The sequence below is a fragment of the Bos indicus genome, chromosome 3, assembly GCF_029378745.1.
Source record: "Bos indicus isolate NIAB-ARS_2022 breed Sahiwal x Tharparkar chromosome 3, NIAB-ARS_B.indTharparkar_mat_pri_1.0, whole genome shotgun sequence".
Taxonomy (NCBI): Eukaryota; Metazoa; Chordata; class Mammalia; order Artiodactyla; family Bovidae; genus Bos; species Bos indicus.
This window is the reverse complement of record NC_091762.1, coordinates 11798250-11824988: the sequence shown is the minus strand read 5'-3', so window position 1 is coordinate 11824988 and position 26739 is coordinate 11798250. Positions and strand designations below refer to the sequence as shown.

The following is a 26739-nucleotide window of genomic DNA, read 5'->3' as shown; positions in this document are numbered from 1 at the left end:
TACTTTTTTGATGTTCTAATGGGTGTTGGCAATTTGATCTCTGGTTCCTCTGCCTTTTCTAAAACCAGCTTGAACATCTGGAAGTTCATGGTTCACGTATTCCTGAAGCCTGGCTTGGTGAAATTTGAGCATTACTTTTATAGCATGTGAGATGAGTGCATTGTGTGGTAGTTTGAGCATTCTTTGGTATTGCCTTTCTTAGGGATTGGAATGAAAACTGACTTTTTCCAGTGCTGTGACCACTGATGAATTTTCCAAATTTGCTGGCATATTGAGTGTAGCACTTTCACAGCATCATCTTTCAGGACTTGAAATAGCTCAACTGGAATTCCATCACCTCCACTAGCTTTGTTCGTAGTGATGCTTTCCAAGGCCCACTTGACTTCATATTCCAAGATGTCTGGCTCTAGGTGAGTGATCACACCATCTTGATTATCTTGGTTGTGAAGATCCTTTTTGTACTGTTCTTCTGTGTATTTGTGCCACCTCTTCTTAATATCTTCTGCTTCTGTTAGAGCCATACAATTTCTGTCTTTTATCAAGCCCATCTTTGCATGAAGTGTTCCCTTGGTATCTCTAATTTTCTTGAAGTGAGCTCTAGTCTTTCCCATTCTACTGTTTTCCTCTATTTCTTTACTTTGATCGCTGAGGAAGGCTTTCTTATCTCTCCTTGCTATTATTGGGAACTCTGCATGCCATAAGGTAAAGGGAAGCTCAATGATAAAGGTGTGTTGAAAGGATTCACAAATGACTGGTGTGAAAAGGCTCCCATGTCACAGTTGGGGCAGGTGAGCCTCAAGAAACAATGGCTAGCATTTGTTGTTGTTCAGTCACTCAATCGTGTCTGACTTCTTGTAATCCCAGGGACTTACAGCATGCCAGTCTTCCCTCTACTTCACTATTTCCTGAATTTTGGTCACATTCATGTCCATTGAGTTGATGATATTATCTAACCATCTCATCCTCTGCTGCCTCCTCTCCTTTTGCCTTCAATCTTTCCCATCATCAGGTTTTTTTTTTTTTTTTTTTCCAATGCATCAGGTCTTCACATTATGTGGTCAAATTATCAGACGATCAGATTCAGCATCTTTCCTCTTAATGAATATTCAGGGTGAATATCCTTTATGATTGACTGGCTTGATCTCCTTGTAGTCCAAGGAACTCTCAAGAGTCTTCTCCAACACCACAATTCAAAAGCGTCAATTCTTTGATGCTCAACCTTCTTTGTGGTCCAACTCTTTTATCTGTACATGACTACTGGAAAAACCAAAGCTTTGACTATGTGGACCTTAGTTGGCAAAGTGATATCTCTTTTTTTTGTAATATGCTGTACAAGCCTGTCATAGCTTTCCTTCAAAGGAGCAAGCACCTTTTAATTTCATGGCTGCAGTCACAGTATGCAGCAATTTTGGAGCACACACACAAAAATATCTCACTGTTTCCATTTCTATTTCCCTTTCTATTTGCCATCTCATACCCATAAGATGGCGGAGTAGAAGAATGCACATTTATCTTCTCTGTCAAGAACACCAATATTTCAACGAGCTGCTGAAAAAGCATAGACAGAATATTGGATCCCACAAAAAAGAGATACCTCATGTCCAAGGGCAAAGGAGAATCTGAAACAAGACGGCAAGAGTGAGACAATTGCATTTAAACCTCCTCCCCTCCAGAGACACTTGGAGCATGCAAAGGAAACCTGTGTGCACCAGGATCTAGGGCAGGGACAGTGACCTGCACAGCTGACTGAGCCAGACCTGCCTTTCAGTATTTGAGTGTCTCCTGTGGAGGTAGTGGGGGTAAGTAGTGGCCTGTCATGGTGACAAGGACTTTGGCAGCAGCAGTCCTGGGAGTTGCAGTGTGTGGCATAAGTCCTCTTGGAGGAGATCACCATTAGCCACACTACAGAGCCTCAGATATGCAGATGACACCACCCTTAAGGAAGAAGTTGAAGAGGAACTAAAAAGCCTATTGACGAAAGTGAAAGAGGAGAGTGAAAAAGTTGGCTTAAGACTCAACATTCAGAAAACAAAGATCATGGCATCTGGTCCCATCGCTTCATGGCAAATAGATGAGGAAATAATAGAAACAGTGAGAGACTATTTTCTTGGGCTCCATAATCACTGCAGATGGTGATTTCAACCATGAAATTAAAACACTTGCTCCTTGTAAGAAATCCTGTGACCAGCCTAGACAGCATATTAAAAAGCAGAGACATTACTTTGCTGACAAAGGTGCATCTATTCAAAGCAGTGATTTTTCTAGTAGTCATATAAGGATGTCAAAGCTGGACTATAAAGAAAACTGAGCACCAAAGAATTGATACTTTTGAACTGTGGTGTTGGAGAAGACTCTTGAGTTTCTTGGACTGCAAGGAAATCAAACCAGTCAATCCTAAAGGAAATAAGTCCTGAATATTTGCTGGAAGGACTGATGCTGAAGCTGAAGCTCCAATACTTTGGCCACCTGATGTGAAGAACTGACTCATGTGAAAAGACCCTGAAGCTGGGAAAGATTGAAGTCAGGAGGAGAAGGGGACAATAAAGGATAAGATGGTTGGATGCTATCACTGACTTCATGAACATGAGTTTGAGTAAGCTCCAGGAGTTGGTGATGGACAGGGAAGTCTGATGTGCTGCAGTTCATGGGTTTGCAAAGAGCTGAACATGATTGTGACTGAACTGAATAGAGCAACTGAGCATACGACCCACAAACTGGAGAATCAAAGGAGTTATGGTATAACAAATTTAACAACAGTTCTTTCTCACTGTGAAAGTTCTGGGGCCCACAAGAAATTTCCCAACCTGGGGATCTGGCAGAGCAGCTAAGAACCCCCAGGGAATATACCTTTGAAGGCCAGTGGGATTTGATTACAGAACTCCCACAGGACTGGGTAAACAGACTCTTGGAAGGCACAAACAAAACATTGTGTGCACCAGAACCCAGGAGAAAAGAGCACTGATCCCACAAGAGACTGATCCAGACTTGCCTGTGAGTATATGGGAGTCTCTGGCAGAGGTGTGGGTCCACATTGGCCTGCCCCAAGCCAGAGACACTGAGTGCAATAGTCCTGGGATATGCAGCATGCTGGCATAAGTCCTGGAGGAGTTTGCCATTACCTCTACCAGAGTTTGGCCTTAGGTCCACCCATCAGCAGAAAATTGGATTAAAGATTTGCTGAGCATGACCTTGCGCATCAGAGCAAGACACAGTTTTCACCACGGTCACTATCTCCCACCAGGAAGCTTCCACAAGCATTTATCCTTATCCATCAGAGGGCAGATAGAATGCAAACCACAATCACAGAAAACCAAACTGATCACGTGGATCACAGTTTTGTCTAATTCAATGAAACTATGAGGCATGCCATGTGGGGCCACCCAAGACGGATGGTGGGGAGTTCTGACAAAATGTTGTCCACTGGGGAAGGGAATGGCAAATCACTTCAGGATTCTTGTCTTGAGGACCCCGTGGACAATATGAAAAGATAAAAAGATATGACATTGAAAGATGAAGTCCACAGGACAGTAGGTGCCCAATATACTACTGGAGAAGAGTAGAGATGTAGCTCCAGAAGAAATGAAAAGTATGGCCCAAAGTGGAAAAAAAAAAAAGTCCAGTTGTGAATATGTCTGGTGGTGAAAATAAAGTCTGATGCTGTAAAGAGCAATACTGCATAGGAACCTGGAATGTTAGGTCCATGAATCAAGATAAATTGGAAGTGGTCAAACAGGAGATGGTGAGTGAACATTGACATTTTAGAAATCAGTGAACTAAAATGGACTGGAAAGAGCGAATTTAATTCAAATGGGCAAGAATGTGGGCAAGAATCCCTTAGATGAAATGGAGTAACCCTCATAGTCAACAAAAGAGTTTGAAATGCAGTATATGGGTGCAATCTCAAAAATGACAGAATATTCAGTATCATAGTAATCCAAGTCTATGCCTCAACCACTAATGCTAAAGAAACTGAAGTTGAATAGTTCTAAGACCTACAAGAACTTCTAGAACTAACACCAAAAAAGATGTCCTTTTCATCATAGGAGACTGGAATGCAAAAGTAGGAAGTTGTGAGATACTTGGTGTAACAGGCAAATTTGGCTTTGGAGTCCAAAATGAAGCAGGGTAAAGGCTAACAACGTTTTGCCCAGAGAATGCACTGGTCATAGCATAGAAACACTTCCAACAACAAAAGGGATGACTTTACACATGGACATCATCAGATGGTCAATATTGAAATCAGATTGATCATATTATTTGCAGCCAAAGATGGAGAAACTCTATACAGTCAGAAAAAAAGAAGACTGGGATCTGACTGTGGCTCAGATCATGAACTCCTTATTGCAACTATCAGACTTAAATCGAAGAAAGTAGGGAAAACCACTAGGTCATTCAGGTATGACCTAAATCGATTCCCTTACAATTATACAGTGGAAGTGAGAAATAGATTCAAAGGATTAGATTTGACAGATAGAGTGCCTGAGGAACTATGGACAGAGGTTTGTAACATTGTACAGGAGGCAGTGATCAAAACCATGCCCAGGAAAAAGAAATGCAAAAAGGCAAAATGGTTGTCTGAAGAAGCCTTACAAATAGCTGAGGAGAGAAGAGAAGTGAAAGGCAAAGGAGAAAAGGAAAGATATACCCATCTGAATGGAGAGTTCTAAAGAGGAGCAAGGAGAAATAACAAAACATTTCTAAGTGAACAATGCAAAGACATAGAGGGAAAAAATAGAATGGGAAAGATTAGAGTTCTCTTCAAGAAAATAAAAATACCAAGGGAGCATTTCATGCAAAGGTGGGCACAATAAAGGACAGAAATGGTATGGACCTAACAGAAACAGAAGATATTAAGAAAAGTGGCAAGAATAACAGAAGAACTATACAAAAATGATCTGGATAACCAAAAGGTGTGATCAGTCACCTACAACCAGACATCCTGGAGTGAGAAGTCTAGTGAGCCTTAGGAAACAGCACAACGAACAAAGCTAGTGGAGGTGATGGAATTCTAGCTGAGCTATTTCAAATCATAAAAGATGATGTTGTGAAAGTGCTGCACTGAATATGCCAGCAAATTTGGAAAACTCAGCACTGGCTACAGGCCTGGAAAATGTCAGTTTTCATTCCAATCCCAAAGAAGGGCAACTCCAAAGAATTTCAAACTACTTACAATTGCAGTCATTTCTCATGCTATCAAGGTCATGCTCAAAATTCTCTAAGCTAAGTTTCAACAGTATGTGGACCTAGAACTTCCAGATGTAAAAGCTGGATTTAGAAAAGGCAGAGGAACCAGAGATCAAATTGCCAACATCCATTGAATCATAGAAAAAGCAAGAGAATTCCAGAAAAATACCCACTTCTGCTTCATTACCTATGCTAAAGCCTTTGGCTGTGTGGAGTAGAACAAAATGTGGAAAGTTCCTCAAGAGATGGGAATAGCAGACCACCTGACCTGCCTCCTGAGAAACCTGTATGCAGGTCAAGAAGCAGCAGTTAGAACCGACAAAGAGTAAAAAACTGGTTCAAAATTGGGGAAAAAAAGTGCGACAAGGCTGAATATTGTCACCTTATTTAACTTATATGCTTATTTAACTTATATGCAGAGTACATCATGAGAAATGCTGGGCTGGATGAGCACGAGTTTGAATCAAGACTGCCGGGAGAAATATGAATAACCTCAGATATGCAGATAACCTCACCCTTATGGCAGAAAGTGAAAAAGAACTGAAAATCCTCTTGATGAAAGTGAAAGAAGAGAGTGAAAAAGTTGCCTTAAAGCTCAACATTCAGAGAAATAAGATCATGGCATCCGGTCCCATCATTTGACAGCAAATAGATGGGGAAACAGTGGAAATACTGACAGACTTTATTTTGGGGGGCTCCAAAATCACTGCAGAGGGTGACTGCAGCCATGAAATTAAAAGACGCTTGCTTCTTGGAAGAAAAGCTTTGACAACCCTATACAATGTATTAAAAAGCAGAGACATTACTTTACCAACAAAGGTCCATAGAGTCAAAGCTATGATTTTTCAGAAGTCATGTTTGGATGTGAGAATTGAACCATAAAGAAGGCTGAGTGCTGTAGAATTGATGCTTTTGAACTGTGCTCTTGGAGAAGAGTCTTGAGAGTCCCTTGGACAACAAGGAGATCAAACCGGTTAATCTTAAAGGAAGTCAATCCTGAATATTCATTGGGAGGACTGTTGCTGAAGCTGAAGATCCAATATTGTGGCTACCTGATATGAAGAGCTGAGTCTTTAGAAAAGACTCCAATGCTGGGAAAGATTGAGGGCAGGAGGAGAAGCGGGTGACAGAGGATGAGATGTTCAGATGGCATCTCCAACTCAATGGATATGAGTTTGAGCAAGCTCGGGGAAATGGTGAAGGATGGAGCTATTATTTGTTGATAGGAAAGAGCAAAATGTAGGTAGAGATTATGAGATATTATGAAAGGAGAAGGAAGTTCTACTTCTAATGAGCCTACTAAAAAAAGCTATCTTAGACTTGGGTAAAGCTGCACATATCATAACTCCTGTTTACATGTCTCATGAAGATTAGTTACTGAAAATGCTAGAGGTGAAGAGTGACTGAAGGGAAGATCATAAACCAGTAGTAAATATAATTTTCAACCTCAGAAATTCCTATGGTGTAGAGAATTTTGTTCAGAATATAAACTATTTATCATATTTAATTCTGGGATTTGGGTTCCAGAATCAAATATAGAAAAGCTGTATGATCAACACATACCCACTCTCAGAAACCATAATGTGGAATTAAAGAGTCTAGGTAAGAAGAATGAGATAAGAAAGAGGGCCAAGTGAGACAGTGGGAAGAGGTAATGACAGAGTTCCAGGGGACTGAAGGCAGTGGAGAGGGAGAATGACATAGGTGGACAAACCAAAGGAGTTCTTTTAGATTAAAACAGACTGGAAGCTGAGCAATTGTTTAATATTAGCATCCTATTTCAGTTCAGTTCATTTGCTCAATTGTGTCCAACTCTTTGTTATCCCGTGGACTGCAGCATGCCAGGCTTCCTGGTTCAACATCAACTCCTGGAGTTTATTCAAGCTCATGTCCACTGAGTCGGTGATGCCATCCAACCATCTCATCCTTGGTTGTTCTCTCCTTCTCCTCCTGCCTTCAATCTTTTCCAGCATTAGCGTCTTTTCAGATGAGTCAGTTCTTCACATTATGTGGCCAAAGTGTGGAATTTCAACGTCAGCATCAGTCCTTCTAATGAATATTCAGGACTGATTTCCTTTAGGATGAACTGGTTGGATCTCCTTGCTGTCCAAGGGATTCTCAAGACTTTTCTCCAACACCACAGTTCAAAAGCATCAATTCCTTGGCACTCAACTTTCTTTATAGTCCAACTCTCATATCCATACATGACTACTGGAAAAACCATAGCCTTGAGTAGACAAACATTTGTTGGCAAAGTAACGTCTCTGCTTTTTAATATGCTGTCTAGTTTGGTCGTAACTTTTCTTCCCAGGAGCAAGCGTCTTTTAATTTCATGGCTGAAGTCACCATATCCAGTGATTTTGGAGCCCCCCCAAAATAAAGTCTGTCAGTGTTTCCACTGTTTCCCCATCTATTTGCCATGAAGTAATGGGACCAGATGCCATGATTTTACCTTTCTGAATGTTGAGTTTTAAGCCAACTTTTTCATTCTCCTCTTTCACTTTCATCAAGAGGCTCTTTAGCTCTTTTTCACTTTCTGCCATAAGGGTGGTGTCATCTTCATATCTGAGGCTACTGATATTTCTCCCAGAAATCTTGATTCCAGCTTGTGCTTCATCGAGATAAGCATTCCTCATGATGTACTCTGCATGTAAGTTAAATAAGCAGGGTGACAATATACAGCTTTGACATACTCCTTTTCCTATTTGGAACCAGTCTGTTGTTTCATGTCCAGTTTTAACTGTTGTTTCCTGACCTGCATACAGATTTCTCAAGAGGCAAGCTAGGTGGTCTTTTATTCCCATCTCTTTAAGAATTTTACACAGTTTGTTGTGATCCAAAAAGTCAAAGGCTTTGGCGTAGTCAAAAAAGCAGAAGTAGATGTTTTTCTGGAACTCTCTTGCTTTTATAATGATCCAATGGATGTTGGCAATTTGATCTCTGGCTCCTCTGCCTTTTCTAAAACCAGCTTGAACATCTGGAAATTCATGGTTCACATACCTGGCTTGGACAATTTTGAGTATTATTTTACTAGAGTGTAGGCATTCTTTGTCATTGCCCTTCTTTGGAACTGGAATTAAAACTGACCTTTTCCAGTCCTGTGGCCACTGCTGAGTTTTCCAAATTTGCTGGCATATTCAGTGCAGCACTTTCACAGCATCATCTTTTAGGATTTGAAATAGCTCAGCTGGAGTTCTATCACCTCCACTAGCTTTGTTTGTAGTGATGCTTCCTAAAGCCCATTTGACTCGCTTTCCAGGATGTCTGACTAGGTAAGTGATCACACCATCATGAGTATCTGGGTCATAAGGATCTTTTTTGTATAGTTCTTCTGTGTATTCTTGCTACCTCTTCTTAATATCTTCTGCTTCTGTTAGGTCCATACCATTGCTGTCCTTTATTGTGCCCGTCTTTGCATGAAATGTTCCCTTGGTATCTCTAATTTTCTTGAAGAGATCTCTAGTCTTTCCCATTCTATTGTTTTCCTCTATTTCTTTTCATTGATCACTGAGGAAGACTTTCTTATTTCTCCTTGCTATTGTTTGAAACTCTGCATTCAAGTGGGTATATCTTTCCTTTTCTCCTTTGTCTTTCACTTCTCTTCTTTTTACAGCTATTTGTGAAATAGCTGTGACAACCATTTTGCCTTTTTGCATTTCTTTTTCTTGGGGATGTTCTTGATCCCTGCCTCCTGTACCATGTCATGAATCTTCATCCATATTTCTTAAGGCACTCTGTCTATCAGATCTAATTCCTTGAATCTATTTCTCACTTCCACTGTATAATTGTAAGGGATTTGATTTAGGTCATATCTGAATGGTCTAGTGGTTTTCCCTACTTTCTTCAGTCTAAGTCTGAAGGACTGATATCTTTCTTCAATCTAAGTCTGAAGGACTGGGAAACAGACTCTTTGAGGGCACAGACAGAGCCTTGTGTGCACCAAGACCCAGGAAAAAGGAGCAGTGACCCCACAAGAGACTGACCCAGCCTTGCCCATAAGTGTCCAGGAGACTCTGGTGGAAGCATGGGTTGACGGTGGCCTGCTACAGGGTTGAGGGTACTGAGTGCAGCAGTGCATGCATGGGACCTTCTGAAGGAGGTCGCCATTATCTTCATTACCTCCACCATAGTTTGGTCCCAGGTAAATAGCAGGGAGGGAACACAGCCCCACCCATCAACAGCCTCCTATTTAATGGATATGAAAATAAAAGTTTGGGAAGGTGAAATAACTTTTCAATATCACATGGGAGCCTTTCCAAGGTGGTAACTATAAAGGAGGCTGAGACCGAGGAGTGAAATGAGAGGCAGAGTGGGAGTCTAGAGAGCAGTGGGAGATATAGTTTTTCTGTGGTGTGCAACGTAGGCCAGAGATTTGTCAGTTGGGGAAAACATGAAGTCACTTTAGAATTCTGGGGGAAAGGTGTGCTGAAATTAGAGATTAAATACCAGCTCAGAGAGTTAGAAATTCTACTTCCCAATGAAATGCTGCTTCTACTACTCTGTTACTAGTGTTTATCATCCCGGGTAGTAACAATGAGGGCGGTAAGAGTAACTCTGGTTGCTCTCAGCACAGGTGCAGGGGTTCTGCATAAAAGCATGCTGCACCTACCATGATGGGTCTGGGCTCTGCTGTCTCCAGCCCTCTCCTCTATTCTGGAGGCTGGGGATGGAACCAGAAGCTTTGGGGGCAGGAAACTGTTTCAAGCTCTATATTGTTGTTCAGACTCTGGGTTCTTTTTCATTCCATCCTGATTCTACATTTTCCCTCACTCTTCTTATCCTTCTACAGTGTTCCAGGAGCCAACCACCTTCTATCTCAACCAGATTTTGGCCTATGCCAAAAGAACCTGGGTTCAAATCAAGGCTTAGGCTGGTTGGATGACTTGCAGCTTCATGGCTGGGAGAGTGACTCGGGCACTGCCATTTTCCTGAAACCCTGGTCCAAAAGCAACTTCAGTGATGAGGAGATGACTAAATTGGAGGACCTGTTTTGAGTCTACTTCATCGGATTCATCCAGGAAGTGCAGAACCACATTAATGAATTCTCGTTGGAATGTGAGTACAGTCCTCTGACCTGAAGACACTCTCAATGACTTTTCTCTCCCTTGGTTCAGGCTATTACTCTCCTTTCCCCTCTTTATCCAACTGCATGTACACACTTGTCTAGAATAGTCTCCGGCCTCTGACTCCACATATCCACCCAGTCTCACAGATTCTTCCTATTTCTTGCATTCTTGTGTGACACATGAATTTCCTCCTTTGTAGCCATTTCCTGGTTTACTTGCATGTAACTTGCTTCTCTAAAACTCCAAGGAAGAGCCTCCTTTTTCTACTTCATGCCCGAGTGATGTAAAGTGTGACTTCCTACTCTTCTAATCAACGTCTTCAAGCATCTGTTGCCCAATCCCTTCTCTACATGTAACCATTCCCTACACCATGGAATGCTGCACTTCTGACTCCATCACACGTTGCCCCTCTTCTCCCTTCCTGTCTATTGTACATCCTTAAAAGAGCCTAACCGTACCATTTATGATATGCATACCTCTCCTCAGTGCTCTTCTTTCTGAAAAGTCCTGAATACTGCAATTGGTTTTTGAGTTATCATTTCACATCAGACCTTTCTCGCCACTGAAAACTAAAGTCCTATGCCTTTTCCCCATCCTTCTTTTCATTGTTTGCATTTTACTAAGTTCACTTCTGTTTTCCTTTACACAGACCCCTTTGTGATCCAGGTGATAGAAAGCTGTGGGTTGCATTCTGGGAAGGCCATAGGAAGCTCTTTGAGAGGAGCTATAGGAGGACTGGATTTTGTGAGGATCCAGAATCATTCCTGTGTGTCTGCACCAGACAGTGGCAGCAGGGGGCAGAAGTTTTGTGCACGCATGACTCAGTATCCAGGCATCTCCAATATCATTGAGAGGCTCATGTCAGAAACCTGTCCTCAATATCCTGGGTGTTCTCGACACAGGAAAGGCAGAACTGCAGAGGCAAGGTTAGTCTTGTTCTCTCTACAAGACTTTTCTATTTCACCTCCCACTACTTCCTTTAAATTCAAAAGTGGGAAGTACCTAAGTAGAGAGGGGTTAATTAATAAATGATTTGGTTCCCATGGAAGTGGAAGAGGTAACTGTCCAAATTTCTGAGTTAGTATGCTCTGAGTTAGAGTCATAATCTGACATTCTTACTGTTGCTCCCTACCCCAGTGAAGCCTGAGGCCTGGCTGTCCAGTGGCCCCATTCCCGGGCCTGGCCGCCTACTGCTGGTGTGCCATGTCTCAGGATTCTACGCCAAACCTGTGCGGGTGATGTGGGTGAGGGGTGAGCAGGAGCAGCCTGGCACTCAGCAAGGAGACATCATGCTCAATGCAGACTGGACTTGGTATCTCTTAGTAACCCTGGATGTGGTGGCTGGGGAGGCAGCTGGCCTGAGTTGCTGAGTGAAGCACAGCAGTCTAGGAGACCAGGACATCATCCTGTACTGGGGTGAGAAGGAACTGGGGCCCGACTGGGGATGGGAGGAAATGGTCCTGAAGAACAGAGAGGGGAACAAAGAAAGGGAAAGGATTTGATGGATGAGAGAAGAATGGAGGGAGGAAGACAGGCATGGAGAAAGGAAAGACAGGGAGGAAAGAGAGAGATTCAGGGAGACAGAGAGAGAGTCAGAGTTTAAGATTTATTTCTAGGACTACAGTGCCAGAGGTATGAAAATAGCTGTTTTAAACTACACAATAGATAAGAATGAAAGACTGTAGTCTGGGTGGGATGTGGCAAGAAGGAGAGACTAAGGGTGGTTGTGAGTATGAGACCTCTGGGAATATGAGAAAGGGAACCAGAGATGCCAATGCATCCAGAATAGGTCATGGTTGTGTTGACATTCAGGTGGGCAAGAAGGCCTGGAGAACTAGAGAAGGGGTTTGAAGTGCTATTATTTTGGTCTTCTCCCAATTGCCAGGGTGCTCCACATCCATTGGCTTGATACTTGTGGCAATAATATTGCCTTCCTTGATCCTTTTGATATGGTTTGGAGGTGCTGGTGAATTTTCTTTTTTTGACCTTTCTTTTCTGTTCATCCTTTTACTCTTTCCTTCCATTTTATCTATTACTATTATGTCCCTTTAGTCTCAATATTTCCACTAGATCATTTTCCTTTCTTCTCCAATTCTCATTTGTAGGTAAATCTAAAAAAAAAAAAAAAAAAAGCGGTAAAATATACATGACATAAAACTTACTGCACTAGCCATTTAAAAATGTGTAGTTTAGTTGTATTAGGTACATACATGTTTTATGCAGCCAATCTCTAGAACTTTTTTCATCTTGAAAAACTAAAAGTCTCTTCCATTAAATCACATTCCCCAATCCTTTCTCCCTCAGGCTCTGGCAATCACCATTCCACTTTCTGTCTATATGAATCTATCTACCCGTGGTACCTCATAGAATTGAAATCATTTGTGTTTTTTGCTAATGGCTTATTCTACTTAACATTATATCTTCATAATTCATTTGTGTGGTGGAGTGTATTGAGTTTCTTTCCTTTTAATGGCTGTTTTGTTTACCTGCTCATCTCTCAATAGACTTTTGGGTTGATTCCACCTTTTGGCTATTGTGTATAACACTGCTGTGAACATGGCATACAAATATCTCTCAAGAAGAGCAATTTTTTGCTTGTGTTCTTAACAGGTCATATCAGAATATCTTGTGAGGCCTGACCATGTCTCCTTTTCCATTTGGAATAAATATCCAGGAACCCAGAAACTCAAGTTATCAGCTTAGGTTTCAATTTAATCATATTTCAACAAATAATCATCACATTTGATTAAATCAGTGTTCTTGTAGGCTTTAAGATGAATAATAATTTATGCACTAGCAGAAACATAAATAAAATTATTTTTATGAGACAATATCAATAGTAGGATCCACTGAGATTTTGTAGATGTGATAGGTAAGAAAGAATATACCTTGAAATAAGTGAAATGAGGTACATGACTTCATGGTGTTATCACTTTGACTTCTTATTTAAATTTTTTGTCTGTTTCTGCTGAAATGTGATTTGTTAAAATGAACTAACTATGATTACGCTGAGATAATTGTATTTGCAGAGCTGCTGAACATTTTAAGTATAATTCCACTCTCTTTGGATGATTTTCTTTACTTTTATTATTTTTAAAATATAAATTTATTTATTTTAATTGGAGGCTAATTACTTTACAATATTGTATTTGTTTTGCCATACATTGACATGAATCCACCACGGGTGTACATATGTTCCCCATCCTGAACCCTCCTCCCACCTCCCTCCCCATCCCATCCCTCTGGGTCATCCCAGTGCACCAGCCCTGAGCATCCTGTATCATGCATCAAACCTGGACTGGTGATTCGTTTCACATATGATAATATAAATGTTTCAATGCCATTCTCCCACATCATCCCACCCTCACCCTCTCCCACAGAGTCCAAAAGACTGTTCTATACATCTATGTCTCTTTTGCAGTCTCACATACAGGGTTATCATTACCATCTTTCTAAATTCCATATATATGCATTAGTATACTGTATTGGTGTTTTTCTTTCTGACTTACTTCACTCTGTATAATAGGCTCCAGTTTCATCCACCTCATTAGAACTGATTCAAATGTATTCTTTTTAATGGCTGAGTAATATTCCATTGTGTATATGTACCACACCTTTCTCATCCATTTGTCTGCTGATGGACATCTAGGTTGCTTCCATGTTCTGGCTATTATAAACAGTGCTGCGATGAACATTGGGGTACACGTGTCTCTTTCCCTTCTGGTTTCCTCAGTGTGTATGCCCAGCAATGGGATTGCTGGGTCGTATGGCAGTTCTATTTCCAGTTTTTTAAGGAATCTCTACACTGTTCTCCATAGTGGCTGTACTAGTCTGTATTCCCACCAACAGTGTAAGAGGGTTCCCTTTTCTCCACACCCTCTCCTGCATTTATTGCTTGTAGACTTATGGATAGCAGCCATTCTGACTGGCGTGAAATGGTACCTCATTGTTATTTTAATTTGCATTTCTCTGATGAGTGATATTGAGCATCTTTTCATGTGTTTGTTAGCCATCTGTATGTCTTCTTTGGAGAAATGTCTGTTTAGTTATTTGGCCCATTTTTTTGATTGGGTCATTTATTTTTCTGGAATTGAGCTGCAGGAGTTGCTTGTGTATTTTGGAGATGAATTCTTTGTCAGTTGCTTAATTTGCTATTATTTTCTCCCATTCTGAAGGCTGTCTTTTCACCTTGCTTAGAGTTTCGTTTTGCAGAAGCTTTTAATTTTAATTAGGTCCCATTTGTTTATTTTTGCTTTTATTTCCAATATTCTGGGAGGTGGGTCATAGAGGATCCTGCTGTGATTTATGTCAAAGAGTGTTTTGCGTATGTTCTCCTCTAGGAGTTTTATAGTTTCTGGTCTTACATTTAGATCTTTAATCCATTTTGAGTTTATTTTTGTGTGTGGTGTTAGAAAGTGTTCTAGTTTCATTGTTTTACAAGTGGTTGGTTGATCAATTTTCCCAGCACCACTTGTTAAAGTGATTGTCTTTTCTCCACTGTATATTCGTGCCTCCTTTGTCAAAGATAAGGTGACCATAGGTGCATGGGGTTTATCTCTGGGCTTTCTATTTTGTTCCATTGATCTACATTTCCATCTTTGTGCCAGTACCATACTGTCTTGATGACTGTGGCTTTGTAGTAGAGCCTGAAGTCAGGCAGTTTGATTCCTCCAGTTCCATTCTTCTTTCTCAAGATTGTTTTGGCTATTCGAGGTTTTTTGTATTTCCATACAAATTGTGAAATTATTTGTTCTAGCTCTGTGAAAAATGCCATTGGTAGCTTGATAAGGATTGTGTTGAATCTGTAGATTGCTTTTCTAACCATGAGGGTCAGCCGAGCAGCTTTTACTCCAGAAAGCCTTCCTTAGTGCTACAGTGAAAGGAGACCCTCCTTTGACTGGTACTGCAGAGATCCACTTTACTCTGTATCCAGAATTTGACAGTTCTTTTTGTTTTTCTTTTGTTTCTCCTTATCAGTTACTTGAGAGAAGAGCTTGCTCTCTGTGGACCCCTGGCAAGATCTCTTATGTTTTTCTTTAGTAAAATAATATGAGTTGCTATAACTGCCACATTACTAGTCTTCCCCCGCCCCGCCCCCCAAGTCATCTCTTCACTTTTTTTCCTCTTGACTTCATATTCTCTATTTTCTTCTAAATATTTCTACTAAAATATTCACATATAGGGAAAAAATGCTGTGCTCTCCTTGTTTCTACCTTGAACTCCTTTCAAGGAAATCAGCTCTGTCCATACTACAACTGTGGTTTACAATAGAGATTAATCAAGAAAGGATCCTGTTTCTCATTTACCAGTTAGAATGAGTGACAGGCAGGATGGTTGAAGGGTAATAGTGGAAATGGGTTGTGAAATCTTCAAGCAAAGGGTCAAGAGGGCTTTACTTGCTCTCAGAAACATTTATCTTTGCTTTAACAAGTCAGTTTTATCCAGCTTCCCTGTTGCTCAGATGGTAAAGTGTCTGCCTGCAATGCAGGAGACCCAGGTCTGATCCCTGTGTCAGGAAGATCTCCTGGAGAAGGAAATGGCAACCCACTTCAGTATTCTTGCCTGAAAAACGCCATGGACTGTTGCCTACATGGACTGTCACCAACATGGACTGTCGCCTGAGGAGCCTGATAGGCGACAGTCCATGGAGTCGCAAAGACTTGGACACGACTGAGCGACTGAGTGACTTCACTTTATCTTTGACCTTTGTTTATGTTTATTGATTATTTTGCTTATTCCATAATTTTCTAGAAACCTCATTTAAAAAGTCCAAACTCATTTAATTAAAACAGTAGGAAAGTGGAAGAGGGGAGAAATTTTGAGCCAGAGGTACTAGAAGCAGTCCTGCCACCCAGTTATACTAGGACAAAACAGACTTTAGGATTTGGTCATGGTAGGAAATGGATGAAAGCATATATATATATATATATATATATATATATATATATATATATATTTTTTTTTTTTTCCCTCATCAATTAGCACAACCTGTTATTTCTCTAGGATGCATTAAACCCCAAATCATCTTATAGGGTATGCATACTTACCTGTGCTTCACTACAGTTTCAGCTAAGGCCAGGGTTCTGATTGGTGTACTTCTTGGAGTGTGAGCTATGGACCACAAGCAGCAGTAGAACCTGTGAGATTGTTAGATAAAAACATTTACAGGCCCCACTCTAGAGCTCAGAAAATCCTGGAAAGAGAACTAGAATGCTGTATTTTAATAAGCCTGTTAGGTTATTCCAATGCACATTTAATTTTAAGAACCTCTTGTCTAAAAATATCTTAAGCTTTGAGCTATTGACATTTGGGGCTGGATAATTCTTTGTTATGGAGGATTGTTCAATAAACTGTAGGATTTTTAGCAGCACCCCTGCCCTCTACTCACTGGATGCCAGTAGCACCTTCCCAGTTATAATAACCAAATATATTTTCAGATATTTCCAAATGTTCCTAGGGGGCAAAATTGATTCCAGATGAAAACTAGGGTCTGAGATGATATACAGAATTTCATCTCCCCCATCATCACTTAGTTGGAATAATTGGTGATCCCATTTAAATGAAGCAAATTTGCTGGTTGAAGAAGAAGGGACTCTTCATCTGGATAGTATGATTTCTTCAAGTCTCAAAGTTGCTATTGAATTTTGTTCCATAGGTAAACTGGCTCAGGAATGAAGCTCACAAATAGAACAGAATGATGACAGCATCAAAGACCAGATCTGGAGACCAACCTATCTCGGGATATTTTAGTTATATGAGCACAATAGATTTCATTTTCCTTTTAAAAGGACTGAATTAGAATATTTACTTGCTTAAAAATTCTGATATTACTCTGCTTTCTGATGCCTTGCAACAGCTTTTTCACATCCTTTTTATTCTTTATCTTTGTTTTCTTTATTCTTCTTATTCTCCTCCCTCCGCCAAGTCACATTCCTCAAAGGTAGTTTCTTGGACTTGTGTCCTTACCTTCCTCTAAGTGTCCTTACCTTGGAAAACTTTAATTTATTCATGACTTTATGACCTCTGGATGATTGACTTTCTGTAATAGATCTTCAGTCTCAGACTATAAGGGCTCCTCAACTCTTTTTATTTGAGAGCTTGTGTGCTTCTGATGTGTTTGTGTGATTTTTCTTTCTAATATATAGGAATATGTTAAAAATATTTTGTCCTGTTTCCAGTATCTCTGTTAAATTAATTTATTAAGTTTAACCCTTAATCTGTATGTCTTTTTGGAATTTTGATGTGCACTCTTATGACAGGTTTAAATGTGAAAATTCCAGTTGTTTCTTTTCAATCTTCACACTATCTTTTATTGCATATTCTTGCCCAATGGCACTTGTTATAAAGACCAGTACACTGATGAATAGAATTGACAGCTGGCATCCTTCTCTTTTTATTTGTATTGGATAAGAATAATTCAAGAGCTAATATTAGCTATGATAATTAATGTGTTTATATATACTTTTAATCAGATTTATCACTTTCAAAGTTGTTAATTTTTTTATTATCATTATTATTATGGATGACTATTGAATTTCATTAGAGTTTATAGTGAAATGACAAAACATCTTACATATTTTTTTTCCTTTAATGTCATGAGTATACATTGATTCTCAAATGGTAAAACAAAATTTTGTTTTTGTAACTTATCTGTCTTGTTCATAATGTATTATGTGGAAAATTATATTTCATTTTGTTCATAATGCTTTTTTAGGTCTTATAATTTCTTTGGTAAGTTGAAGATTTCTCCCTCCTAAAACATGTTAAGAATTCTGTCCTCTGTTTTTGTTCTCATGGATGGTTTCTGTTATATACTTATTTTTTACATGAGTAGTCAATAAAATTCAGTAGTGAAGACTCAGGTGTTGGAAATTTTTTTAGAGGGGAGGGAGTTTTAAATTTCACAGATAATTTTTTAAAATAAAAAGAGCTCTTTTCAAATCATTTATTTCTCTTTGTGTCTTCTTTGGTAATTTAGGTTTTAAAGGACTTGTCTAAGTTGTTCAAATTTCTGACTTACTGTTGGCTTGCACATATCTTCTTTTTATCACGTTAATATGGATAGAATTCACAATTATGTATTCCCCTTTTTAAAACCAGAAATTGAAAATTGGTTCTCTCTTCTTTGATAATTGAGATTACCAATTTTATACATTATTTCAATAATTACATTTTGGTTTGTTCTTTCTTTCTTTTTTCCATTTTTAGTATTTTTATTTATTTGCTAGTTGTATCATGGGCTCAGTAGTTGCAGCACATGGGCTCAGTAGTTGCAGCACATGGGCTTAGTTACTCCACAGCATGTGGGATCTTATTCCCCAGCAGGGATCTAACCCACATCCCCTGCATTTCAAGGTGGATTCTTGACCACTGGATCCTGAGGGAGTCTTAATGTGGGGGTTATTGCTATGATCATATCATTTTCTTTATTATCTCCTTCCTTCTACTCTTTTTGCATTTATTTTGTTGTGATTCAAGGATTCTGCTCATAAAGTTCCAGTTTATGAATGAGACGATTTCTCCACACGTCCAACAAGCAACACTTTGGAATTGAAGGAGGAAACAGAACAGGCCCTATCTTGAAAGTAGGACTCCAGCTTGGGCCGGACTGTGGACTTTGAGCTGTATGCCCAGTATCTATGGAAATGACATACCAACTGGAAATCCAGGCCCCAGGAAGGAAGAGCCCCAGGGGTCTTCCTTTGCTAAAAGAATACCCTAATTATCTGTGTAACCGAATTGAATCATACATTCTATTATGCTTATTGGGGTATGACCACAGGCCTATTGATAATTGTCCACTGTTAACTACCTAGGCTTAAGACATATGAATCATGGGTTAACTTTGATTGTCAGGGAGTTTGGGGAGGTGGGTTTGTGCATGTACACTTAGAGTATATAAGGTTTTCACAAAAACTGGTCAGGGTCCTTGGCTAAGAGGAGACTCTGCTTTGGTCCCGCGGGTGTAATAAACTGCACTCCATTATCTGCACTGTCTTTCTGAGTGAGTTTGTTTCCTGGAACGTGTGGCTACAACAGAATAGCTAAGGGTCCTGTGATTCAACTCAATTCTGACACTATCTACCTGAAGATACTGTCAGATTCCGCAGGTTAAGGATTCAGACCTACAAGACTGTGGAGGGCAATCAGACTTACCAATCACAAATAGATTGGAAGTTCCCATGACCTTCTTTTTAGATTTGATTTTTTTTTAGAGTATCTCACAGAACTCAGAAAAATATTTACTTATTAGATTACATATTATAAAAGGACTGTAATAGCCAGATGGAAGAGATGTGTCAGATAAGATATGGGGTAAGGTAATGATGTTTCTGCACCACTTTAAGCCTACTATTCTCCTGTATCTCAACGTGTTTATCAAATTGAAAGCTCTCCGAACATCATTCTTAGGGGTTGTTTATGGAGACTTCATTACATAGGCAAATTGAACTATCAGTTATAGAATTCAATTCAAGGTTTATTTAGGAGGGTCATAAAGGTAGTTTCCAAGGTCACTTCATTATTTAACAGACAATAGCTTGATTATTTTCAACACTTAGGAAATTCCAAAGGTTTGAAGAACTCTGTGCCAGAAGTGGTCACACCAAAGGTCAAGCGCTACTGAAAAGAAGGTCATACAAATAATAGTACTATAGAACACAAGTTTGTGTGCCCAGTGCACAGTGAGGTTAGGCAAGCTGAAACATCACATTTTGGAGAAGAGAAAAGTTTTTTCAGGGCCAAACAAAGAGAACGGGAGGCTCATGCTCAAAGTTCCAAACACGTGGATGATTTTGGAGGAAAAGGTTTCATATGCAATATTTGGGGTAAGGGCTGCAGGGTGTGACTTTATTCTGATGGATTGGTGGTGAAGTACAGGGTGGGATTCCAGGAGTCATCTGCTTAGCCTGAAGTTGCTATACTCCCCCTGGGATGGGGGCTTTATTTCCTATAGAAGAACTCAAAGATATTGGTATATTATTGCTTAAGCAGAAACCAGGACTCTTCCCCAAGGTCACCCTGTTGTTTCTTGATTGCTCCTCCTTTGCTTCTTCTTTCCCTCCTTTTCCTGATTAGCAACTGTTTGAAGGAGTAATTTCTACAAAAAAGAAGTGGGAGACAGAAAGGCTTTCAGTTCAGATACCGGATGAGCGCCCCACCCCCCCCCCAAAAAAAAAAAAAAAAAAAAAGAAAGGCTTTCATGCCCAGGATGGTCTCATAAGATCTTGCTCTGTTTCAATCCCTCCTGCTTTTTTTTTTTTTTTTCTTAAACTTCTCAATCTTGAGAACAAGTGCTAGATAAGAAAGGAAATAACGTATTGAGTATAAAGGATAATCATCAACTCAGCAGAGGATCTCAGGTTTAGGGGGACTGGGTTTCAATTGCCCCTTGTCTTTCAACCTTCCCCATATCTTTCAGGGAATGAGAGGGGAACCACTCTGGGTACTTCCTACTGAAATAGGACATAGTCCTGCCTCAGTTTGGGGAATGGACACCAAATTAGAAATATTCATGTGTTCCAAGTCCTGGATCTGCATCTGGTATGATTACCCCTCTATCCCTTAGCCTGCCATTTTGGTGCAACAGACTCAGTTAAAACTGACTTTAATAGAGAAAATAGATGTCATTACCTAAGGAATTCAAGAGAATAAACATGAAACTTAGTCTGGACCTAGCATCTTGGGGAGACTTGTATCCAGTCTTTTATCTAAGCTTTACCATCCAAGCTCGCTCTGCTCATCAGACAGATAGGCCAATAAATTTAAGACCAGGGCATTGAGAGAAGGAAGGAACTTTATTTGGGAGGCAGCAGATTGAGAAGATGGCAAGCTAGTGCCTCAAAATAACTATCTTGTCAGAGGCCTGGATGCCAGGTTCTTTTATGGATCAAAAATGGGGTGGAAGGTGAGAAAACAAAGTAAAAAGGCTATTCATTTCTTGTAAATGTCCTCTAGAATGGTGAGCTTCAGGCAGGGGGATGTGTTAGTTTCACTTCCTTACAGTCCTTCACTTGTGGGTAGACTCAGGCTATCTCTCTGAGGCAGGCCATTATGTATGTCTACAATAACAAAAACAGCAAGATGAGGGTTAAAGTCACAGAAGCAGATCCAGCATGAGTTTAAAATTAACATCTCCTGGTTACATAAGTAGCTTTTTATCTCTGATATGGTACTAATATTAATAAATACACAATAAGAGCTATCTTAATGAAAGCAAAAGAGGAGAGTGAAGAACTTGGCTTAAAACTCAACATTCAGAAAACTAAGATCATGGCATCCGGTCTCATCACTTCATGGCAAATAGATGGGGAAACAATGGAAAGAGTGACAGACTTTATTTTCTTGGGCTCGAAAATCACTGCAGTTAGTGACTGCAGCCATGAAATTAAAAGACACTTGCTCCTTGGGAGAAAAGCTATGACCAACCTAGACAGTATATTAAAAAGCAGAGACATTACTTTGCTGACAAAGGTCTGTCTAGTCAAAACTATGGTTTTTCCAGTAGTCATGTATGTATGTGAGAGCTGGACCATAAAGAAAACTGAGCACCAAAGAATTTATGCTTTTGAACTGTGGTGTTGGAGAAGACCCTTGAGAGTCCCTTGGACTGCAAGGAAATCAAACCAGTCAATCCTAAAGGAAATCAGTCCTGAATATTCAATGGAAGGACTGATTCTGAAGCTGAAGCTCCAATACGTTGGCCACCTGATGTGAGGAGCTGACTCATTTGAAAAAACCCTGGTACTGGGAAAGATTGAAGGCAGGAGGAGAAGGGGATGACAGAGGATGAGATGGTTGGATGGCATCACCGACTCTATGGACACGAGTTTGAGTAAGCTCCGGGAGTTGGTGATGGACAGGGAAGCCTGACGTGCTGCAGTTCATGGGGTTGCAAAGAGTCAGACACGACTGAGAGACTGAACCAAACTGACTGAATAAGACCTACTGGTCATTACAAGTCTCTTTTTTTCTCTGCTAACATGTGATCTTATTGCAGTGAAAAGAAAAAAAAAAGGGGGAGGGATGAGTTATTTTCTTTCCCTTTCCTGAGAACAAAGAAGATAAAGAGAATAGTGAGCAGGGCTGAACATTCCTAGTTTTCTTTACTTTAACTGCTCCTAACTCTGAATGTCTGTAACTAAGTTTATTTGCTTTTCTGCCCCCAAACTCAGCAGGAGCTAAACTTCACACTTATTTTCCTTTGACTCTAGACTAACTATATCTGTATTGGTGCTTACCTCTAGAACACACTTCCTCTTATGGTTCTTTTTTACATATCAGAAAGAAGACTGCTGAGCCACTGAACTGCCAGACTCAATTATTGGATTACTTATGTCAGACTATGACTGTCTTTGAAATGAGGCACGAGAAAGAAATCAAGATCCTAACATCTTTGTTCCTCACCCCTGACTCCTGACTTTGAACTCACATCTTATATAATCCCCTAGACTTCTCATGGTTCTGGGTCACGCCTGAGCTAAAAGTGGATGGATTTAGTAAGAATCTTTTTTCTTCCTTCCTCTGCAGTCTTATCATTACTCTATTCTTTCTTTTTTATTTTTAATTTGAAGGCAAAACAACATCATTAAATTTTTTTTCTTACCATTTTTTTCACTTTTAGGTATTTGTTGATGTCATTTAAATGCTATAAATGTCATTTAAATGATTTTAAGTCAAATGGTTTTGACTTAAAATCAATGAAAGAAATTGAAATCTCATTACACCTGATAGTTCTGGCTTGTGATTATTTGAGAGAAGTTAACAGGCATTTTTTTCTTTCCTCCTGCTTTTTAGTGTCTCAAGTGACATGAGTACATTCTCCTTGTAAAAATGAAGCACAAATTCTTATGATTCCTTCCATTCGTTTCACACACACACCCTTAGAGAGGTAACATGTTCTGTTTCCTGAATATTCTTCTAGGTATTTTCCTTTGAATTCTCACAAGCACATGTGTCAATATAGGAATGCTGTAGGAGTGTGTATGTGTGTGACCTGCATGTATGATGTCATATTGTAAATATTTTTTTTGCAACTTGCTTTTACATTACATCTTGGAGACCTTTGCATGGTTGTAGAAATAGATCTATCTGTACAGTCTTTTAAACTGTTGTATAGTATTTAACAGTATGAAGGTGTCAAGGTTGACTCAACCTTCTTTTTTTCTGTACGTTTGCTGTTATTAACAGTGAACATCCTTGTATCAGTACATGGTTTTTGTGCATGTGTTCTAGGATAAGTACCTGGAGTGGTGATTAATCATTTTAAAATTTAATACTAATAGAGAGTGCTCGTTTAAACCATTAACCTAAAAGATGTGCAGTATTTCTTTTAATATTTACTTGCTGAGAAATAACTTAATTTTAGCTTAATAAAAAGAATACATGTTCTACATGAATGAATTTATATGTGGGCCTTTATTTCAATTTAGTTGGAGCATTTGAATGAGTAGTAATTATATTTAGTTTTATTATTAATGTTTTCTGCTGGCTCAGTTCAATTGTAGCTATGATAGAGTCAATTAAAATATGGTAAGATCATAAATTTTCTTTTTCCCTTTCTCTTCTAGCTCCATAATGGAAGTGAAGTTTGTCTTGGGTGGAGGGAATTGAGAAATGTGACTTCACTGTCTTTAGTAGAAAGCCTAAATTACAGATTTTCAAACATATATATTCATACAATGAATTCCATATCTTACATAATATTTTAAATGTGCTAATAATATATACTTTATAATTATTGCATTCTTGAAACAGCTTCCTTTAAAAGTGGGTTTTTTTAAATATTCAGAAATAGTTTGAAAAGTAATTTCTTGGCCTTAGGAGACTTTCTTTATACTTTTAGTTTATCTAGCTCATCCACATTCCAGTGCTAATCTTGGCTTGGCATTCAGGAAACAGCAAAATCCACATTAGCACTGTCTGAATTAATGAGATTTTCTAAAAATAATTAAAACAATTATTTATTTGGTGCACAGGGCCTTAGTTGTGGCATGTGGGATCTTCTGTCTTGGTTGCAGTATGACGAATCCTTAGCTGTGGCCTGCAAGCTCTTAGTTGCTGCACATGGGATCTGGTTCTCTGACTGGTCAGTGATTGTACCTGGTCCACCTGCATTGGGAGCTGGAGTCTTAGCCACTGGACCACCAGGAAAGTCCCCCAGAAATAATATTTTGAAGTACTCATAAAATCTTTTTAAAAAGCCTCTTTTAAAAAAGGGTTTTAAAAAGTAAATGGATTCTTTTTTTTTTTTTTTTTTGGAGACTTCAGTATTTAAACATTTTGATTGTTTATAATATCATATTATCTCTAATTATCCATTATATGTATTTCTAATAATGAATTACTTCTAAATAACAGTAAAATGGGATAGAAGCTACGGACATTTTTTTTGGTAACATATGCTTTTCAAATTAAACATAGCATGTATCTTTTGAATAGTAGTATTGAAACATTACAGGTGATTTTATTTAAATTTGGTTAATTATCTCTTTTCCTCCCATCAAAGAAAATTATTTCAACAGAAGTTTAAGTTTAAAAAGTTGGGAAGCTGGAACAAACCATGTGTGTTCACATGGTCAGGTTCTAAGTCTGGTGGGGGCCTGCTGCCTGGTTCATAACCATCTTTTCACTGTAACCTCACAAGGCAGAAGAGGTGAGCTAATTCTCTGGGGTCTTTTTTATAAGGGCCCTAATCCAAGTCTTGGAGAAGGAAATGGCAACCCACTCCAGAATTCTTGCCTGGAAAATCCCATGGACAGATCCCATGTAACCCAACAGGCATGGAGCCTGTTGGGTTACAGTCCATGGGATTGCAAAGAGTCGGATACGATGGAGCATGCACACACCCAAGACTCCTCAGGGAGGCAGGCACAGCTCTTGAGGCATGAGCCTACTGTGTTCCCCTATCTGCCAGCTTAAAATTAAAGCCACCTTTGTATTTCCTCCAAACTGTCTCTATTTTTTATTCAGCCTTCAGTGGGCAGAGAGGGCCAAGATTTTGGCCAGCAGCAATCTATAGAATCTTATTGTCTAAAAATTTGATACAGAAGAAACCTTGAAAACATAAATTTGCATCTACCAGCTGCCAGCAGACACTGCTTTGAGAATGGCTAGTGGAATTTCAAAGTTTGACACAGTTCAGAAAACTCAACAATACAGTAACATATCTGAAATCACATCCACAATGACCACCTGGTATTACCTTGGATGTCTGAACCAGTAACTTTCTTTTTGACTTTAAATGTATTTTTGTCTTCAGTGACCAAAGTGGATGTACAATGCATATCTGAAAGGCCACAAAACAGGACAGTTTGGTCAATAAAGGTTAAGTTAAGCATTGTATAAACCAGACTAATTCCCCTTACTTCAGTATGTGCAGATTTCCCCTTTTGATTACAGGTCTTTCAATAGAAAATGTTGATGATCAAAATATGCATTTGTCAAGGTTGAGGTGATTCAACTACTTGCCCCAGGTGTAGATTATGTATCTTTGTTCTAGATTTCCTTTATATTTACTTAGTTATTCACATTTTGGAAAACTGATCAGATAACAAGCTCAGAGATATGTTAATAGGGAAAGATTTTATATATACCCACTACACCCATTTGTATACATCCATTGTCACATAAGCACTATACATGTGCTTTTGGCAACAGACTTAAAGCAAGCAGTATTATACACCATGAGTAGCTATACTCTGTGATAACTCCAGGAGATAACTTTTTTTTTCTTTCTGACTATGAGGGTAAAAGAGTGCTTAACATAGTAACTTCAACAAAACAAGAATTTAATATGTATTAAAACAATATTTTTGTCTCTAATTACCCTATTTCCATCAAACAGGGCCAAATCAAGACTAATTTATTTCCAAAATAAGTCCAGTCTATTGACTACATAGGCTCCTCCACACTGGATGTTGTGGAACTCCTCAGGAGTCTCAGACTGAATTTGCAAGACAGCTAGAGTCTCCTACAGGCCAGAAGATAGTCTTCCACATTCACCAGATAAAGCTGCTCAGAACCCAACACTCTCCAATTTCTGGAGGGAGCAGGCAGAGAGAAAAGAACAATATTTCAATTCTACCCATAGAGGTCTACTTTACTTAATTGCTGTAAGTCATAGTAGCTTGAGGGGAAGGGCTTACTTTTATCTGGAAAACATAGATCAAAAGCAATAATATTCCAGACAAAATACCCCATAAACATTATGATCATAATCACCAGTTCACTCAGTAACTAATTCTTTTATTAACTTTTATGAAGCCACCAGGTTTCCCCAGGTTTCTTTAATTTTTTACCTAGTTCAGTGGTATAATCTGAAATTTATCAGAGACTTGTAGTTGTCAAAAGTTCCTTTCTATGAGTCTACTTCAAGATGAAGCACTTTGGCAGAAGCATTAGAGTGCAACAATATCTGTCTTTAAATGACAGAAAAACTTAAGTCCACAGTTAAATGCCTAATTACAATGTCATTGGTAAAGAAATTTGA

General features: G+C 39.2%; 1 pseudogene; it reads left to right on the top strand.

Moving 5' to 3' along the window:
• The first annotated feature begins 9665 nt into the window (after nucleotides 1-9665).
• On the top strand, nucleotides 9666-23826 carry LOC139179673 (T-cell surface glycoprotein CD1b-2-like; annotated as a pseudogene).
• Nucleotides 23827-26739: the final 2913 nt, after the last annotated feature.